The sequence below is a fragment of the Entelurus aequoreus genome, linkage group LG05 (assembly GCF_033978785.1).
Source record: "Entelurus aequoreus isolate RoL-2023_Sb linkage group LG05, RoL_Eaeq_v1.1, whole genome shotgun sequence".
NCBI classification, from domain to species: Eukaryota; Metazoa; Chordata; class Actinopteri; order Syngnathiformes; family Syngnathidae; genus Entelurus; species Entelurus aequoreus.
The window spans coordinates 57,097,037-57,118,411 of record NC_084735.1 but is presented as its reverse complement, the minus strand read 5'-3'; the positions used below and the strand labels follow the sequence as shown (position 1 = coordinate 57,118,411).

The window sequence follows — 21,375 nt, the reverse complement described above, 5'->3', positions numbered from 1 at the left end:
CACTGCTATGTTGAAATTGTTACTAATATTGATACTGTTGTTGATAATATTCATTTTTGTTTCACTACTTTTGGTTTGTTCTGTGTCGTGTTTGTGTCTCCTCTCAATTGTTCTGTTTATTGCAGTTCTGAGTGTTGCTGGGTCGGGTTTGGTTTTGGAATTTGATTGCATTATTATGGTATTGCTGTGTATTGTTTTGTTGGATTGATTAATTTTAAAAAAATGAAAATATAGATATATATTTTTTAAATAAATAAATAAAATTAAAAAACGATTTTTAAAAAATGAGAATTGATTAGGAGCGACACCACTGCCACGCTACTGGGAAATGTAGTTACGCTATGTAGCATTGCTATTGCAAGGAATTTAGGGATTTCACCATCTATATGGTGAAATATATGGGATCCATTATTTAAATTTGTTTTAACTATTAAATGAACCAAAATATGACTTATTATATCATTGTGGAAAATATTGGACACAATGTGTTGTCAAGTTTATGAGATGCGATGCAAGTGTAAGCCACTGTGACACTCTTGTTCAATTTTTATTTTTATGTTTTTATTAATGTTTGTAATTATAATATCAATGAGGGGTTTTTAATCACTGCTATGTTGAAATTGTAACTAATATTGATACTGTTGTTGATAATTTTAATTTTTGTCTCACTACTTTTAGATTGTTCCGTGTCATGTTTGTGTGTCCTCTCAATTGCTCTGTTTATTGCTATTCTGAATGTTGCTGGGTAGGGTTTGGTTTTGAAATTGTATTGCATTATTATGGTATTGTTGTGTATTGTTTTCAGTTAAAAAAAAGAAATAGTTTTTTAATCTAGAATCGTGTTGAATTGGAATTTTTTTAAATTTTGAATGGAATCGTGACCCCAAGAATCGATTTTGAATCGAATCGTGGGACACCCAAAGATTCCCAGCCCTAATATATATATCAGTGGCGTGCAGTCACTAGAGGCAGGGGAGGCACGGCCTCACCTGCCATCATGGAAAGAAAAAAAAAGTAAAAAGAAAAAAAAACCATTAAATTGTTATATGTATCCAGTGATTATACTAAAGTTATTTTCCATTTAACTTCACCAGTTTTAGATTATTTTTATTTGTATTTTCACATTTGCCGTTCAAATACTGAGAAGAGACGGTGCGGTGTCAGCAGCCATTTGAGGCACGTCACTGCGTTGTGCTTCGCCCTCAACATGGATTGTGCGCAATGACTCGGCTAACTGCTGGCCTGCTGTGCAGTGAGACCGTATTGCTATATGAATTATATTATACATTTCCATAGTTTAGTTAGCTGAGGTATATAATGTACAGTGTATTTTGTCAACAACTGTATGTGTGTAACATATTTTTAGTGCTGAGCGATCATAAAACTGCTGCCAAGACACACTGTGTGAGGCTCGTCTCATAACCCCGCCTCCTGGTGCCGGTTAACACTCCCGCTGCAGAATGCATCGCCCGACGGGAGCGCCACACCAGCCAAAGCCCACACCCAAACCCTCCACGTGCAAGACCGAATCCACCCAAAAAAAGTCACTTAACAAGAAGCCAAAAAGTGCAAAAACAACAATGCTCGCGCGGCGCGCCGGAGGAGCCGTGAACAGGGACACAACATTAGGTACACCTGCAGAATGCAGCGCGGATTTCATATTTCATTCATTCACAACGCTCCCGCATTTATAAGTAAAGGTAAGACCATAATAACGTTTTTTTAATTAAATGTGCTTTATTGTGTGCTACAGTTTGTAAGTGTAAAGTTAAAGTTAGGTTAAAGTACCAATGATTGTCACACACACACTAGGTGTGGTGAAATTTGTACTCTGCATTTGACCCATCCCCTTGTTCACCCCCTGGGAGGTGAGGGGAGCAGTGGGCAGCAGCGGCGCCGTGCCTGGGAATAATTTTTGGTGATTTAACCCCCAATTCCAACCCTTGATGCTGAGTGCCAAGCAGGGAAGAATGCTGGTATGAGCTTTTAAACATAACCCGCTAACTGCTGCCAATCAAATTGTGAATAAGATACTCTTTAGGGTTCATATGTTTGTAAATCTGACTGTGATAAAGTCAGTGCCGCACCTGACATGAACGTCACCGCACGGCACTGATATATATATATATATATATATATATATATATATATATATATATATATATATATATATATATATATATATATATATATATATATATATATATATATATATATATATATATATATATATATATATATATATTTTCAAGCGTTGACCGGTCCCCAGCTACAAAAAGGTTGGGGACCACTGCACTAAATCATTGAATTTCAATATTTTGGATTCAATAAAGTGTTTGTGTGTTCCCTATATCCAACATTATGTATTATTCTAACTTAACTTTTTTGTAACACCGTTAGTGAATGAAGTGTACTTTTGTAATTATTTCCCCATATGTCTACACAATAACTCAGAAATTGTAACATTTGTGAGCAGTAAAAGAATAAATAGTGATTTTGGTCCAAAACATATTTAGCTTTGTTCATGGAAATATTATTTACTAGCTCATGTTGCATATTTTTATATGACATTCCCACTTCATTCCTCATCAAATATTACTCCCCAAAAAATTCTTTATTTGACTATTTTAATGTCTACCCCATCTATTTGTATTAGTGTTTGACTTTTATTTTAGCTTAACTGAGATTGAAAGAGTCTGTTTTGGTAAAAAAAAAATGTTTTGTTTGTTTACTTCTTCTGTTATTTGTATTAGCTTCTGTGTGTTTTCGCTTGAACTAAACGTGGTTGTGTCGTCTGCAAATAAAACTCTCTTAAGGTCCTTTGTAACTTTACAAATGTTGTTTACATGACATATTATACAGTTTTAAACAATCTTGCTCCCAGAACGGTCAGTACTAATTAAGCGCAAGTCTTGTGAGAAATGATCATTGTCCTCACAAGTTGAATATTAACAGATCTCATGTGATTTTCTTAGACTTTAAAGACATATTTTTTTCATACTTTTGTATACTTTCTGTACGCAATAAACATCTGTAGTTTTATGCCAAACAGTACAGGATTCTGACGCCAACATTTTTTAAAGTTGCTCCTATACTGTATTTAACCTTGTGATCAACAGTGATGTTTCTTGTAAGACATTATTTTTTCTACATGTTGGCAGCCTTCAGTTACCACAGATTGTCTGCATTCAAGCCGTTTACCTGCTTTGGAATCAATCACTTGGCAATGATGCACGTTTAGTTCTATCACTATGAATAGTATTAACTCCCACACAATGTGTTTTAATGAGTTTATTGATTAACTCTATTCTTTAATGGCCAACCTGCTCACATCCACCCTCTGGACATGTGTTCTTTTAATCCCATTTCTTGTTTCTCATTCCTCTGCGCTGCCGTGTACTAATTTAAATGCCTGCACACTTATTTATCTGTTCTTTCATTCATTAACTGCTTTGATGGTGCACTACCTTTCTCCTCTCAGCCACATTTAATTGATGCACACTTGTTTGTTTTTTGTTTTTTTTCATGCTTAAATGATTCAAGATGCATTGTGCTAAAACAACAAATCCTCATTTACGGTTGTATATTATCTTTTGTTTGTCCTCATTAGTATGGTTGGTCAAAAATCAATACATCTTTAAGTAATTACACTAATGTGTCTTTAATTAACTACAAAAGGAATTCAATTTTAATGCGGTTTAATTAACGCAGGGGTCGGCAACCCAAAATGTTGAGCCATATTGGACCAAAAATACAAAAATTAAAATCTGTCTGGAGCCACAAAAAAATTAAAACCTCATATAAGTGTTATAATTAAGGCAACACATGATGTAACTGTATATATTAGCCTACTATCAAAATGACTCTAAAAGTCTTATAGAAGTGTTATAATAAGGCAACACATGATGTAAGTGTATATATTAGCTATATTAGTTTACTATCAAAATGACTTTAAAAGTCTTATAATTGTTATAATGAAGGCAAACATGATGCAATTGTATATATTAGCTATAATAGCCTACTATCAAAATGACTTAAAGTCTTATATAAGTGTTATAATGAAGGCAAAACATGATGTAAGTGTCTATATTAGCTATATTAGTCTACTATCAAAATTACTTTAAAAGTCTTAGCCTTGTCTTGGTTTAACTCTTATCTTACTGACAGGATGCAGTGTGTCTCCCATAACAATGTGACCTCGGACTATGTTAAGGTAACGTGCGGAGTTCCCCAGGGTTCGGATCTTGGCCCTGCACTCTTTAGTATTTACATGCTGCCGCTAGGTGACATCATACGCAAATACGGTGTTAGCTTCCACTGTTATGCTGATGACACCCAACTCTACATGCCCCTAAAGCTGACCAACACGCCGGATTGTAGTCAGCTGGAGGCGTGTCTTAATGAAATTAAACAATGGATGCCTGCTAACTTTTTGCAACTCAACGCTAAGAAAATGGAAATGCTGATTATCGGTCCTGCTCAACACCGACATCTATTTAATAATACCACCTTAACATTTGACAACCAAACAATTAAACAAGGCGACTCGGTAAAGAATCTGGGTATTATCTTCGACCCAACTCTCTCGTTTGAGTCACACATTAAGAGTGTTACTAAAACGGCCTTCTTTCATCTCCGTAATATCGCTAAAATTCGTTCCATTTTGTCCACAAGCGATGCTGAGATCATTATCCATGCGTTCGTTACATCTCGTCTCGATTACTGTAACGTTTTATTTTCGGGCCTCACTATGTCTAGCATTACAAGATTACAGATGGTACAAAATGCGGCTGCTAGACTTTTGACAAAAACAAGAAAGTTTGATCATATTACGCCTATACTGGCTCACTTGCACTGGCTTCCTGTGCACCTAAGATGCGACTTTAAGGTTTTACTACTTAAATATAAAATACTACACGGTCAAGCTCCTGCCTATCTTGACGATTGTATTGTACCATATGTCCCGGCAAGAAATCTGCGTTCAAAGAACTCCGGCTTATTAGTGATTCCCAGAGCCCAAAAAAAGTCTGCAGGCTATAGAGCGTTTTCTATTCGGGCTCCAATACTATGGGATGCCCTCCCGGTAAAAGTTAGAGATGCTACCTCAGTAGAAGCATTTAAGTCTCATCTTAAAACTCATTTGTATACTCTAGCCTTTAAATAGACTCCCTTTTTAGACCAGTTGATCTGCCGTTTCTTTTCTTTTCTTTTGTACTCTGCTCCCAACCCGGGGTGGACCGCTAGCCTGTCCATCAGATGGGGACATCTCTACGCTGCTGACCCGTCTCCACTCGGGATGGTTCCTGCTGGCCCCACTATGGACTGGACTTTCGCTGATGTGTTGGACTTTCACAATATTATGTCAGACCCACTCGACATCCATTGCTTTCGGTCTCCCCTAGAGGGGGGGTTACCCACATATGTGGTCCTCTCCAAGGTTTCTAATAGTCATTCACATTGACGTCCCACTGGGGTGAGTTTTCCTAGCCCGTATGTGGGCTCTGTACCGAGGATGTCGTTGTGGCTTGTACAGCCCTTTGAGACACTTGTGATTTAGGGCTATATAAATAAACATTGATTGATTGATTGATTGATTATGTAAGTGTTATAATGAAGGCAAAACATGATGTAAGTGTATATATTAGCTACAATAACCTACTATCAAAATGACTTTAAAAGTCTTATATAAGTGTTATAATGAAGGCAAAACATAATGTAAGTGTATAGATTAGCTATATTAGCCTACTATCAAAATGACTGTGTCGCAGGCTGACGCAAATCTTTCTTGACAGAAATGTTCAAATGTAATATTTATACTACACATTTTTACAACATAGGAAAACAATTGTAAAACGGATGCTTCTCAGAGGGTGAGATAACTCCTGGAAATTACTGACTTTGAATGGCCAGAAGTATAGACGTGTGTGTGTGTCCAAGTTAAAGGAAACTGCAGGGAGTCTTCCTCTAATGGATTTAGCACTCCACACAAGTCAATAACATCAACAAAGCTCACCTGTGTGCATTCGCGCAAAGCATAACACGTTTGGTCGACAAAATGAGATAAAGGAGTGGCATAAAACACGTCTTTCTGTGGCAGCGTCAGAGAAAGTTGTACATGTAAACAAACTACGGTGAGTTCAAGGACCGCCAAAATTAGTTAGACAAAACGGCGCTCGCCAAATACTCCAATCAGTGAAACATGTCTAATATAAACAGTGGGATTTCTAACAATTAGGTGTCATGTTTGTCCTACAGAAACCATAATAAAACAAAACATATGTTTTCCCTCATCTTTTTACATTTTCACAATTGTTTTAAAAAGCTCCAGGAAGCCAATAGGGCAGCACTAAAGAGCTGCATGTGGCTCAAAAGCCACATGTTGCTGACCCCCGAATTAACGTATTTAAAGTAAAAACAAGTTGCCTCTCTACTGTAGCTATTATCATATATTTTGGATTAATGACACCAAAAGACTTCCAAAGTTTGCAAATAAATAGATATGATCAAAATAGTATCCATGTCACGGAGATTCCCGAGCCATTTTGAGAGATGAGGAAGCCGACCACGTGACGTCACGCTAGGAACCTATCAACAACAATGCTAAACAAGCAGACTTTGTGACAGCCAACAACTATTACTTTTGGAAAAATGATGATCAAGGACAGTATATTCTTGAGCCAGAACACAAAGAGGACGAGCAATAAGTTGTAGAAGCCAAGTGATGGATACAGTTTCATTGTGACACTAGCATCCCCAGCATTGCTAGGTGCTAAATATACAAACTAATAGTAACAAACCAGAATAAAAGAAACACTTACTGTAATATTTGCCCTCTCGCTGGGTTGCCAACTGACGGGACGCTCCCATACTGTATATACCATACCATACCATATCAACTTTATTTATAAAGCCCTTTAAAAACAAGCACAGTTGAAGAACAAAGGGCTGTACACATATATCCGTTCAGATGAAGATTCAATCGCATTCCTCACGAAGGGTTAAAAAAAGTTCCTGTAGGAAGTGTCTTGTGGGGTCTGTTACACCATCTCGGGGGATGTGTAAGTCGAACAGCCTGTCGGTCCATGGCCAAATTTCTACTACCAGGTAAAAGCTGCATGAATTAAAATCTAGAATTTACTTTTAGCAAGTTTGACATGAAGCAGAAGCAGCCGTCGGCTCAGTGTGTCAACAATAGCAGCATAAGATAGCATAAGCTCACTGCTATCGATGCGCCGCTAAAATAGTCTGTCTGCGTTGGCGCTTATAATAACAATATCACTTATATTTAGTTAATTTTCAGGTCACGACATGTAAGTGGAGCATTGTCGGTGGTTTCTGCATGTTTTTAGAGAGAGTACAATGAGAGGACCCGCCATCTGTTGACTCAATTGTTAGCTATTTATTTACGATTTCAAATGTATAAAAAAGCCAAGTATATGTGTTCTTGTCTTAAATAAGAATGATAACACCACATCTCTTTCAAATGTTTTGCGTATTTCCACTGTGACTGATCTGATAACATTGTCCAAGTGCAGAAGCGTTGCTACTGTGACGCCGATCTCTGAAAATAGTTGAAGGTATTCGGAGCGCAATATTCAAAATGACTGACTGAGTTTGTGGAAGTTTGTGATGTTTAGTGTTTTCACATACTTTGCGGGTTGTAATTACAACTGGATATGGTTTACTGGATACAATGAAACACAAATAGGCATATAAAATCAACTTGTTGTTTCCACTCCACTGGTACATTAATGTAAAAGTACATTTAATTATTTAACAAGTTAATGCATGGGTTTCCGTTAGCGGTGATTACCCACAATCCTTCGCGGCATCCGCCATCTTGTGTGTCATAACTTTGTGTATTCGCCTGCGGCAGTTTTCTACATATTTTTCGCACTTTTGCTTCGACGATGACTTTAACTTCGGGAAATTTGAAAGAGGACGTGCAAGTTTCCATCAGACTTAGGGGTTTTCAAAGCCAGGCATTTACAGAAATTGAAGGATGAAGACGAATTGACTACTGATTTGAAATCTTAACCTGATTTGATTGATTGAGACTTTTATTAGTAGATTTCACAGTACAGTACATATTCCGTACAATTGACCACTAAATGGTAACACCCCTATAAGTTTTTCAACTTGTTTAAGTCGGGGTCCACGTTAATCAATTCATGGTATAAATATATACTATCAGCACAATACAGTCATCACACAAGTTAATGACTGTATTATGATATAAGTTACTATTACTATACTTTGTCAACTATTTGGTGAACACAGTAAGTGCCTATACTCTGAATGAGCTTAAGGACTACAAGTCGCTCGAAGCGTACAATTACTTTGTGTGTGGATGGATACAGGAAATTAAACTGGATACTATGGAAGATAAATGTGTGCTCACCACTCGTGTTCATCACTCACAGAGATCAACTGATCCATGTTTGGTGCCATGGGTCATATCAGAGAAGACCGCTCGTGTTTCATCAGGACACTGTACATGTATGGCAGGCATTGGTGAAATATGTTCACATGTTTCTGCATTATTTGCAATTGAAGTGAGCGTGAAGATGCGCGACAGCACTACAGTTACACAAGAAAAATCCTACTGGCTATTTCCATCTGCAGTCAAGAGAGTTGGGTACAGGATATTAATTTCAAATCTGCCAAGACAATCTAAAGAAAGCTAGACAAGGCAATTGTATCCGGAGATTCACTAGCACAATTCCAACAGAGGAAGCTACCAGAAGTGCAAGAGGTGACACAAGATGAGCTGTCAGACTTTTAAAGATAATTAAAATCCAAAGGAAAAATTAAGCCTGTGCTACTTTCTCTAATTCCAGGATATGCTGAAGACTATCGTCCAGCCGACTAATAAACACATTCAATCACATTATTGTTACTATTAGTATTAGCTCCTCGACCTGACTGGTTGTTTTCATATGTATTCTGTGCATAACAGCCTTTATCATCGACAAGGAAAATAACATATTTCAAAGCAAATTACCTGTTACAAAATGATCAGAGCAAACTTTATAGTGTTGTTTTGCTGGATCGGGAGTAAATCCAGCTCGATTGATTCTAGCCAGCCACAGGTTGCGCCTTTCTGTCGACAGCCGCTCGGTTTCTTTTCCCTGCTTTACAATGACCTTAGGAATATTGTAGTACTTTGTGGTTCCTTGTCATGAATTTGCTCGGTTTCTACAACCCCAGACGACGCATGTGTGGCCCATTTCGCACAAAAATAACAATAGAGGCGTGCTTGGTTGAAAGTGTTTGCATACAAGCTTCGCTGAATTTTGACACACAAGAATTCTGGGCCTGTGGTGACGTCATCTGAAACCCACGTATTTGTTATTTTATTATATAATCATTTAATTAATTAGATAGTATTTTTCATGATACAATTATTTTCATGATTTAACTAATTATTTCAGGATTTGATTAATTATTTCATGATTTATTTAATTATTTCATGAACATGTGTATTAGCGCTTCATGAATTTATTTTATCCGTCAAACTCAGCCGTCAAAGTGAATGAGTGTGTCCTAACACCTGATTATGATGGAACTTCTACCAGAGAAGCAGTTATATATTTAAGTGAAATTATAATTAACTTATGAATAAGGATGTGCCAATCTATCAGAAACTAATAATAATCACATCCATTACGGAAAGTGAACTGCATTTATTTTTTATCATGTATTATTATCACTGGAGGGTGATGCTGAACATGTTAAACACTGAGAGAAAGCCAGGAGCAGGCATGTTAATACCTAAACCAACCTAGCTTTAAATAAAACCAAGAAATAAGTGCTTGGTAAAGTTTAAGAAGTGTAGACAGAATCAATCAATCAAAGTTGACTTGTATAGCCCTTAATCACAAATGTCTCAGAGGGCTGCACAAGCCACAACAACATCCTTGGCTCAGATCCATGATATATGTCATTATACAAAGTTGTCATATCTTTCTCGTATTCTGCAATTTTATAAATCGGAAATGCAACAAGTGAAGAATGTTTATGTCAAGACAAATGCTTGCTTTTCACCTCATGGAGTATAAATGGAGGCGTATTTTGCAGCCCTATTAGCTACCAATAATAGCACACCTAATGTAAAGACGTTATTGGGGTGTTCCGATCTGATATTGATATCGAATATGGGTCCACTATCAGCAGAAAAACAAGTTTGGTAGTATATGGTTTTGCATGTAAAATATGTGATGGGATCTCCAATTTAAGCAGTCCCATCTAAATGTCCTCTAATAAGCACACACGGTTGGTTTGTTCTTCTACTTTAGTTGAGTCATTTACAAAAGGTAAACATGGTAGGCTATAGGCTACTAGGAGCTAGCAGCTACACAACAGCTAAGCACACAATAACACACAAGATAGACATATGCAATAAGTGTCCTTAAGTGTCACAAAATAATAGTTGCATAATACTTAAACATCCAAAATCTCCAAGACAGAAGCTTATTAGAAATCCAGTAACAAACGAGTCAACAACATTCAATTGCTGCATTGTGAGCTTAACTTCATGAATTAGTAATGACCAATCGTTAATATCGTATTATCACTTTTTTTTTTTTTTTTTTTTACAGTAATGTTTTGAAAAGATTGTAACTCAAAATCGCAATAGGCTCTGCATTGCTACCTCACTGTGGTGGGTCAGTGGTCAGCAAGGTAGTACAAGAATCTCAGTTTGTTACTGACATCTAGTGTACATATATACAACATGTATTTGAAGTTGCATTAAAAAATGTATCAGTAAACCGTGTAGAATATGGCAATATATCGCCATATCGCAATACTGCAATGTATCCTGACTCAGGTATAGCGATACATGTCCTATCATAAAGTCCTGACCAATACGCAGTCCTACCTTTGCATATTATGTTGGAATTGTCAATTATATCACATTCCTATCTTACATTGCAAATATGTTTCAGGTCACACATTAAACATTAGTTCAGTTACTAACATATACACATTAAAATGACACTAACTGCCTCGTCATGTCAAAGGAAAGTATTTTTATGAAGTGATTTCCAACAGCAGTAGCTATGTTTTCAAAGATAACTTTTGATCAAAAGGCTTCTCGGTGCATCCAAGGGACGACACAATGATACCAGCGTGCCCACTGAGCATACAACCATCTTGGGTCCTATTAAGTTTATAGAGCTCTCATCGCTTTTATTTACTTTGTCCCTGTTAGCTTGTTCTTTTCCAAGACTTTTGATTTAATGAACTGCTTAATGTTGAGCCCGAGGTGAGGTTTCCCAAGGCAGTGTGTGCACTCATGGATTGGTTTGGTTTAGGTTTAGTCTTTATTTGAAGGGACAATGCACAGAAACATTAAGTTCAAAGACAGATATGTTCTGTACCAGATTATAGCTAAATAGCTAATTTCCATCTGCAGTCCCTGGCTACCTAAATTAAAGGGATACAAAAATCATGCAATAAAATTATGACAATAAAAACATACTATAGCATGTTTTTAAATTAAGAAAAGTCATAAAATGCCCTTTCATGTACACATACTTAATAAACAATACAACCACACCTTATTTACATCATCACACAAAGACAATACATGCTTTTGTTCACATCTGTCATCATTTGTAAAAACAACCATGATTTTAACACACACACCTCACAATTTACAATAAAAATGCTCTCATGGATAAATATAATACACATTAGGTTGATGTGTCAAACATAATGCCCACCTTAGTGACCGTGTGAGCAGCTTTGATTGCTCCAAAGCCACTTTTTAACTTCAATTGTGAATGAAGAGTAATCTGTTAGACTTTTCAAGTTTGTTGTGAGGTCGTTCCATTCCTTTATGGCTTTATATGAAAAGGCTGATTGTGCAAAAGAGGTTTTACATCTGGGTACCCTACACTGCCCCCTGGTGGAGGCTTGTGTGTTTCTAGTTGTCACAGCAGATGTAAACTGGACAAAGTGCTTAAGTGGCGCTGGTGCAGTGTTATTTAGGATTCGATGGGCCATTCGTACTGATGCTAATCTTTGAATGTTAGCTAAATTTAACAATCTATATTTTTGGAGAACTAAACAGTGATGGTGGTGTTGTGGTTTTCGGTCAAGGATTTTGAGGGAATGTTTGCAAAGTTTCCAATGGCCTTAGTGTCATTTTGCTTGCCTGCGACCAACATGTTATACAATAATAAAAACGAGACATAATCATTGCATTAAAATTAGAGATGTCCGATAATATCGGTCTGCCGATATTATCGGCTGATAAATGTGTTAAAATGTAATATCGGAAATTATCGGTATCGTTTTTTTTATTATCAGTATCATTTTTTGTTTTTTTATTAAATCCACATAAAAAACACAAGATACACTTACAATTAGTGCACCAACCCAAAAAACCTCCCTCCCCCATTTACACTCATTCACACTCATTCACACAAAAGGGTTGTTTCTTTCTGTTATTAATATTCTGGTTCCTACATTATATATCAATATATATCAATACAGTGTGCAAGGGATACAGTCCGTAAGCACACATGATTGTGCGTGCTGCTGGTCCACTAATAATACTAACCTTTAACAGTTAATTTTACAATGTTTCATTAATTACTAGTTTCTATCCATTGCTTTCGGTCTCCCCTAGAGGGGGGGGGTTACCCACATATGCGGTCCTCTCCAAGGTTTCTCATAGTCATTCACCGACGTCCCACTGGGGTGAGTTTTTCCTTGCCCGTATGTGGGCTCTGTACCGAGGATGTCGTTGTGGCTTGTACAGCCCTTTGAGACACTTGTGATTTAGGGCTATATAAATAAACATTGATTGATTGATTGATTGATTCTATGTAACTGTTTTTATATTGTTTTACTTTCTTTTTTATTCAAGAAAATGTTTTTTATTTATCTTATTTTATTTGATTCATTTTTTTAAAAAGTACCTTATCTTCACCATACCTGGTTGTCCAAATTATGCATAATATTGTGTTAATTCCACGACTGTATATATCGGTTGATATCGGGATAGGTTGATATCGGTATCGGTAATTAAAGAGTTGGACAATATCGGCATATCGGATATCGGCAAAAAGCCATTATCGGACATCCCTAATTAAAATAAGTTTGAGCTGCCTCCAGTGTTAATGAATTCCTGATACATTTGAACGTTTTTATGTTGTATTTAAGACTCTGGCACATCTGTTTGATAGGTTTTTTAAAGCCAAGTGTTGGCTCTAAAATGACACCCAGGTAACGATATTCACTAACATTTTGTATTATTTCCTTATTAACCGTTATATTTGGAAAGGATGACATTTTATATTTGTTTACAAAATACATTGTTGCAGTTTTCTTAATGTTTAATGTTAGACAAGAGTCATGTAGCCATCTTGCCACCATGGCTGCTGTAAGTTTTCTGGCAACCGTTTCAGCGTCCTTTCCCCAAGTATAAATAACCGTGTCATCTGCATACATCTGGATATTTACATCCTCACATACAGATGGCAGGTCGTTTATATACATGGAGAAAAGAAGAGGGCCGATATTAGAGCCTTGTGGCAGGCCAATATCAGTAGCAGTGAGACTGGATGTTGTGTTATCAATACGGACACATTGGGTCCGACCAGATAGATATGACATAATAAAGGCCAGAGTATCTGTCGACAGTTTAAAAGATGTTAATTTTGTAAGTAACGTGGGGTGACTGACTGTATCGAATGCCTTGCGGAGGTCTAAGAATATTGCTCCAACTACACCTCCATTATCAAGGTTTTGTTTGATTGTTTCTAGTAGAAGGCAACATGCTGTTTCGGTCGAGTGATTTGGCCGAAACCCAAACTGCATGGGATGTAGGAGGTCTTCATAGTCCAAATGTTCTGTGAGTTGCTCAACGATCACTTTTTCTAGTGCTTTGGATATAACGGGGAGAAGGCTAATTGGTCTGTAATTATTGATGTGTTGTTTATTTCCTGCTTTATGGATTGGGATGATAGTGGCAGTTTTCAACGTGGTAGGGAAAGTGTTTTCTGTTATTGATTTATTTATCAATGTTGTTATAGGAGCAGTAAGACTATCTTCATACGTTTTTAGGAAGAAAGTGTTCAGACCGTATATATCTCTAGATCGTGAGTTTGATAATGCAGAGAGGATTTTGTTTACCTTTGTTTCATTTATTAATTCTAAACTTAGTCCATCCTGAATAAATGGCAATTCTTTGCACTGATTTTGAGGGAATTTTTTATTCAGGGTTTGTACAGACTGGATGAAATGTTCATTAAAATGATTACTTATGTCCAGACTGTCTGTGATAGTAGTGCCATTGATATTTAATGTTATAGTGTTGTTTCTTGTTTGCTCTCTTTCAGTGAGTGTGTCAATGGTTTTCCATAACTGTCTAATGTTCCCTTTTGCAGCTTTGATTAATTCTAAGTGAAAGTCAGCCCTAGACTTCCGCATGAACATTGTAACTTTGTTCCTCAAACTTTTAAAAATCATACGATCCATATTTAGACCTGTTTTAATTGCTATTTGAGAGCTGAGTCCCGATTTTTCATTAGAATCCAAATTGTTTCATTAATCCAAGGTATATATTTTTTAGCACTTTTCTTTCTGGGTTTTGTTTTAGTGTATTTACAGATAATCTCTTTGATTTTTGTCATTAAGTCATCACAGGCATGTTCGGTGCTTGTCCAATTTATGTCACTCCATGGGACAGTTTTAAGTTCATTCTCTAGATTAAAAACAGAATCCATCTTGACTGAGAACACTTGATTTTCCGGGAAAACCTGATAAACTTTTTATTGTAGATTATTCAGTATTTGTTATTCTCTTCATTTGTAATAAGAATTGAAGGAAAACAACCTAGTAGCTCAGGATATTGTTCCCTTAAGAGACTAAGAGGTGGTTTAAGTATTCGAACGAAAAACTGAAAGAATGTTGTAGAAAACAGAGAACATACGTGTTAAAGGTGTCATGTTATGCAAAACCACTTTTCATTGTTCCGCCATTTTCATTTTCCCTAGCAACAGTAGTAATCCCAATGAAAATATGTCTACAGCGCGACCTAATGACGGAAAATGTTCTGTTATTGTTTGTATTAACCAGCACAAACACAAACATTCTCATCCGAAGAAGTAAGAAAAGCCTTCTTACCATTTGTGTTTGGTGACAATATGCCTACTCGGAGTATCAAATGGAGGGCCCAGCAACAACTGCAGCCAGACATGAAGCATAGAGCCTAGCTAATAATCTGCCACGGACTGATGGTAATTGTATCGAAGGATTTACGCAAAACTGCATTCACTCCAAATGAACTTGATATCATATAGGAAGAAACAACATCACACGGCAAACTAAACACACACCCTGTAAGTACAAACATACAACTACTACAAGGGAATAATGAACAACAGTTTAATGAAGTGATAACCACGTAATCCTACAACAACCTGTTTGTGGACAGGAAACATACAGACACCGAAGCACATCCAATCTCTTTAACCAGAAGTAACACAATCCAGTAAAACAATGCAATAGAGCTGTCGTCATTTGCAGCAAAACTGTCGATGCTGAGTAGCAAACACAGCTGAGTTAATGCTGCTCTTAACTCTTCCTGACATCACACGTCACTTGGTGACAGGAACGACCATTTAATGGCAAACACTCAAACACTTTTATTTTCCCTCGGAATAAATTACTTTTATTAAAGTGTAATTCCGTTAGTAAATCAATTATTTTTGGGAAAGAAACAAGTAACTATAATTTTATGTATTTATTTTTTAATAATTTGCCTGAACCTGCATTTTATTCTGTTGTGGTGATGGATAAAGGTATTCACCATGCAGGATTTCAGTTAAGGGTGAACAATGCTAACAACTACAGATAGGAAATGTTGGTGCTGTTATCACCGCAACAATTAAGTTACCAATTTTTGGCAGACAACTTTTTGATGCACTTCATTTTCAAGTCCTGCCTCATCAACAACACATATTCACGTTGGTGAGACTTTGACATGAGTGATTTCAAGAGACAAAACGTGAGACATACCGGTACTGGCATGCATATTTATGCTAACAAGACTGCTACCAGCTGACAACGGTTCTTTTTCAAAGAGAAAGTGGTTTGAAGTTGGTTTGTCAAACTAAATTGATGCACAAATCATAATATGATCAGCTTTAAAGTTAAAGTTAAAGGCCTACTGAAATGATTTTTTTTTATTTAAACGGGGATAGCAGATCCATTCTATGTGTCATACTTGATCATTTCGCGATATTGCCATATTTTTGCTGAAAGGATTTAGTAGAGAACATCGACGATAAAGTTGCAACTTTAGTGTAGGTTGCTTCTCTTTCTTCCCCTCCATTTTTCTGCATTCTTTCGTATCTCAAGTTATCATTATGTATATGTATTGTTGCATTTGAACAATTGTATTGTTGATAATAAAGGTAAAGTATTGGTATTGTTTATTATCAATAGCACTATTTCTATTGGTATTCATATTGCTCCATTTTTAGTGTAATAATGCTCATTGTCATTTCTGTATTATTTTTTATTTTCGCTAACTGCTTATTTGCTATTACTTTTACCATCATATTTGTACATGTCGTATTTGCTGATGTTACTCTGTTGTTGTTGTTGTTGTTGTTGTGTTTGCTGTTGTTGTTTTTGTCTCTCGGTCTAATCCCCCTCTTGTCCCCACAATTCCCCCCTCTGTTTTCCTTTTTTTTTCTCTTTCTATCCCCTCCTGCTCCGGCCCGGCTGCACCAAATGATAACATTTAATAAAGTCAAAATACAAATAAGGCAACAAGAGAAGTATCCTACACTTCTCTTTTGTAAAGTAAATCTGAACAGCCGATATGGGCATCTCTACATCTACTATATGATTTGCCTGAGAAGCTGGGCAGGACATTATAAAAAAAAAAAAAAAAAGTTGCAACTTTTGGTCGCTGATAAAAAAAGCCTTGCCTGAACCGGAAGTAGCGTGACGTCAAAGGATGAAAGGCTCCTCACATTTCCCCATTGTTTACACCAGCAGCGAGAGCGATTCGGACAGAGAAAGCGACGATTACCCCATTAATTTGAGCGAGGATGAAAGATTTGTGGATGAGGAACGTTAGAGTGAAGGACTAGAGTGCAGTGCAGGACGTATCTTTTTTCGCTCTGACCGTAACTTAGGTACAAGCTGGCTCATTGGATTCCACACTCTCTCCTTTTTCTATTATGGATCACGGATTTGTATTTTAAACCACCTCGGATACTATATCCTCTTGAAAATGAGAGTCGAGAACGCGAAATGGACATTCACAGTGACTTTTATCTCCACTACAATACATCGGCGAAGCACTTCAGCTACGGAGCTAACGTGATAGCATCGGGCTTAACTGCAGATAGAAACAAAAGAAATAAGCCCCTGACTGGAAGGATAGACAGAAAATCAACAATACTATTAAACCATGGACCTATAAATACACGGTTAATGCTTTCCAGCCTGGCGAAGCTTAACAATGCTGTTGCTAACGACGCCATTGAAGCTAACTTGGCAACCGGACCTCACAGAGCTATGCTAAAAACATTAGCTATCCACTTACGCCAGCCAGCCCTCATCTGCTCATCAACACGCGTGCTCACCTGCGTTCCAGCGATCGACGGCGCGACGAAGGACTTCACCCGATCACAGATGCGGTCGGCGGCCCGGAGACGGAGGAAGTCAAGGTGAGGTCGGCGGCTAGCGCGTCTGCTATCCATCTCAAAGTCCTCCTGGTTGTGTTGCTGTAGTCCGGCGCTAATACACCGATCCCACCTACAACTTTCTTCTTTGCAGTCTTCATTGTTCATTAAACAAATTGCGAAAGATTCACCAACACAGATGTCCAGAATACTGTGGAATTATGAGATGAAAACAGAGCTTTTTGTATTGGATTCAATGTTTCCGCATACTTCCGTTTCAACGATTGACGTCACGCGCATACGTCATCATACATAGACGTTTTCAACCGGAAGTTTAGCGGGAAATTTAAAATTGCACTTTATAGTTCAAACCGACCGTATTGGCATGTGTTGCAATGTTAAGATTTCATCATTGATATATAAACTATCAGACTGCGTGGTCGGTAGTAGTGGGTTTCAGTAGGCCTTTAAAGTACCACTGATAGTCACACACACACTAGGTGTGGTAAAATCACCCTGTGCATTTGACCCATCCCCTTGTTCCACCCCCTGGGAGGTGAGGGGAACAGTGAGCAGCAGCGGTGGCCACGCTCGGGAATCATTTTGGTGATCTAACCCCCAATTCCAACCCTTGATGCTGAGTGCCAAGCAGGGAGGTAATGGGTCCCGTTTTTATAGTCTTTGGTATGACTCATCTAACCACACGGCCACTTAAATAGCGATGTAATGTTTATATTTCCCACAACTGGAAGAAGAAACAGTTTGCCAGGACGTTGCATGCTGCAGAATTGGTGGTCATGTCTGCAGGTGTGTGTGAAAGGCAACGCTGTAATATGAAAGTGAGCCTTTTTAAACACTCCGGAATGGGAAAAAAACATGCTTAAACTCAAAGCGGAACTCTGTTCCGAGATGCTTTCAAAAACTCCTATTAGAGAATTTTCCCCATTTATACTCCTGTGTACTGACACATATTCCTGTCCTCTTAGAGATACCGCAGCCTCCCTCAGTGAATAGCTTGTGGCTGATAAATAATCTCCATTTGGTCCAGGTCAGCTCACAAGCCATGTCTTCCACACTTGTCCTCCAGCTTCTGTCACATTCTACCGCCCTCCTGTTTTCTCTCCAGGCGCTGACATTTCAGAGCGGTGCCTTTCCACCGGCCTCCCAGGCCAGCAGCTCCCCGCCGGGAGCTATAATGGACTCTGTGTTAATTGCCTGTTGAAGGACAGAGGCAGTTGTGCACAGTCTGATTGCAGACTCCCATGAGAGTCCAGCTGTCCGTCCATATGATTGTTGCTCCAATGCAGCACAGCCGAAGAATGACGAATTGTCCTACATTTGTAGTTTGTCACTGAGCACGCAATAAACATAAATTACTCGTCCGTGACGTGTAGAAAAGGTAATTCTTCGGTCTTCTGTCTTTGCTGGGAGGAATTAGGAGGTGGCCAAATGTCTGAAAATGTCTCAGCAACTACAAGTCTTTCTGTCGCTCCAGTATTCCCGAGCTTTTTTAAATTGTTGTGGACTAAAATGCCTGAATTTGGAGCAGCTTTTTCAAAAATGTACAGTATTTTCCGGACTATAAGGCGCAATCTTTTTTTTTCTTCAAAACTCGGCAATGTGCCTTATAACCCGGGGCGCCTAATGTACGGAATAATTCTGGTTTTGCTGACCGACCTTAAAGCTATTTTATTTGGTAAATGGTGTAATGATAAGTGTGACCAGTGGATGACAGTCAAACATAAGAGATACGTGTAGACTGCACTATGATGGCAGTCACACAAAAGAGATACGTGTCGACTGCAATATGACTCAAGTAAACAACACCAACATGTTATATGTTCCATTGAATATATAGAACATTACACACGGCGCTCAAAAATCTATCAAGATGTTTTAGTACGACTTTGGTAAGCTATGAAGCCGCACCGCTTGATGGATTGTACTGTGCTTCAACGTACGAGTATTATTATGGTGTGTGTATAAGGTAAGACATATTATCTGGCGTTTTGTGTCACAATATTATGCAAAAGCAACTTTTCTTACCTTCTGGTACCTGCTGATCTGTATTTGGGATCTGCATGAGTCCTGAAAAATTGTGCATGCCCACCTTTGTAGTCTGTGCCGACAACATAGTCGATAAGCTTCTTATTTTTCTCTATCTTCTTGTTATGGGACATTCATCATCCGCTGTTGCCATTTCTAATATAAAGTAGTGTAAAGTTCTTACTTATATCTGTCAGTAAACTCACCATGAAAGCGCTAAAACATACCGGTGTAGTGAGTTTACATTATTCACCCAAGGAGCTTTAGTCATTAGAGAGTTCCGGTCGGACGGTTTTTCACAGGACACATTTCCGTCGTTATTGCACTAGTGAGCCCCGGATGAGGAGATGCTGCTCCGTTATTGATTTAAGTAAAGTCTGAATGTCATTAAAACAGTTAGCGCCATCTTTTGACACTTCTTCCACTCCCGTCCTTACATGCTACACCGCTACAACAAAGATGACGGGAAGAAAACGCTGCCGAAGGTGAGTCATGTAAATAAGAGCGCCCACAAAAAGGCGCATCCTGAAGTGACTGTCAGAAAGCGGCTTGAAGATGATCCGTAAAACATATCTATGCAACATTTTGACCAAAGAACCACCATTACATGTTATGTAGACCACAAGGAAGTGTTTTCAATTCAGAAAAAAAAAACATTGACTCCTTTAATGCGTCTTTTGCCACACTTAGTGTGTGTGTGACAATCATTGGTACTTTAACTTTAACTTTAACTATAATCCGGTGCGCCTTATATATGAAAAAATATCGAAAATAGACCGTTCATCGGCAGTGCGCCTTATAATCTGGTGCGCCCTATGGTCTGGAAAATACAGTACCTAAAAAGTTGTGATGTTTTGAGGCATATTTTTTTCAACTTGTGATTTTATTCATTTGTTCTCGAAAATTACTAGATTTAAACAAAAAATGGAAAACAAATACTGTTTTAATGTGTTACTTTTTTTATACCACACATACTTAAAAGTAGATGGCAGTAAAAGCACATACTCGAGGCCATTGTCAAATACCTGTACTATTTTAATTAATTTGAACTAGTAATAGTAATAATTAGTTATAGTTACGGAATGAAACCACCAAAACCTTCCCTATTGTCCGCTGTCTGCTCTGTCGTCCACAAGTTGCAGACAATCTATGTGTAGGTTTTACGCATAAATGTGTTTGTCCATATTGAACATTTATGTTCCAACACAATCACCCCGCACGTTAAAAGCATCTGTTAACCGTTGAGTGCAATCTATAGCGGTATTTTTTGTTGGTAAACTAGACTCAATGAGGGATTATCATCACACTTCAACATCTCTAACATGTAAATGCTGCCTCATTGCTAGATCGGCATTGCAAATGTAGATATGTTCTTAATTGACGTACCCTGAATAAATAAATACATACATACGTGTAAACTAGGAAGTAAATATTTATATGCTGTATTAAAAAGAAGACTGAGCGCTGTAGACAGGAACAGGAAGTAGGTCTGAGCTATACGGGAGAACGACACTTTTGCTGTTTGAAAACTAAGAGTTTAAATATTGTTACATGTTGCTGTTCCTGCTAAGTTTTGATTAGACAGATGACGTGCATGTTTGAGTGCTGCTCAGAGACAAATTTAATTGGTAAAACATTATGCTGATTGTTCAAAATGTGTGGAGAAGTTGCA

The 21,375-nt window shown here is 37.7% G+C and overlaps 1 protein-coding gene across 3 annotated transcripts in view; it reads left to right on the top strand.

Moving 5' to 3' along the window:
• LOC133650788 (autism susceptibility gene 2 protein-like) overlaps positions 1-21,375 on the top strand; it is a 686,155-nt gene that overhangs the window by 127,431 nt on the left and 537,349 nt on the right. The gene's annotated exons all lie outside the window — the stretch shown is intronic.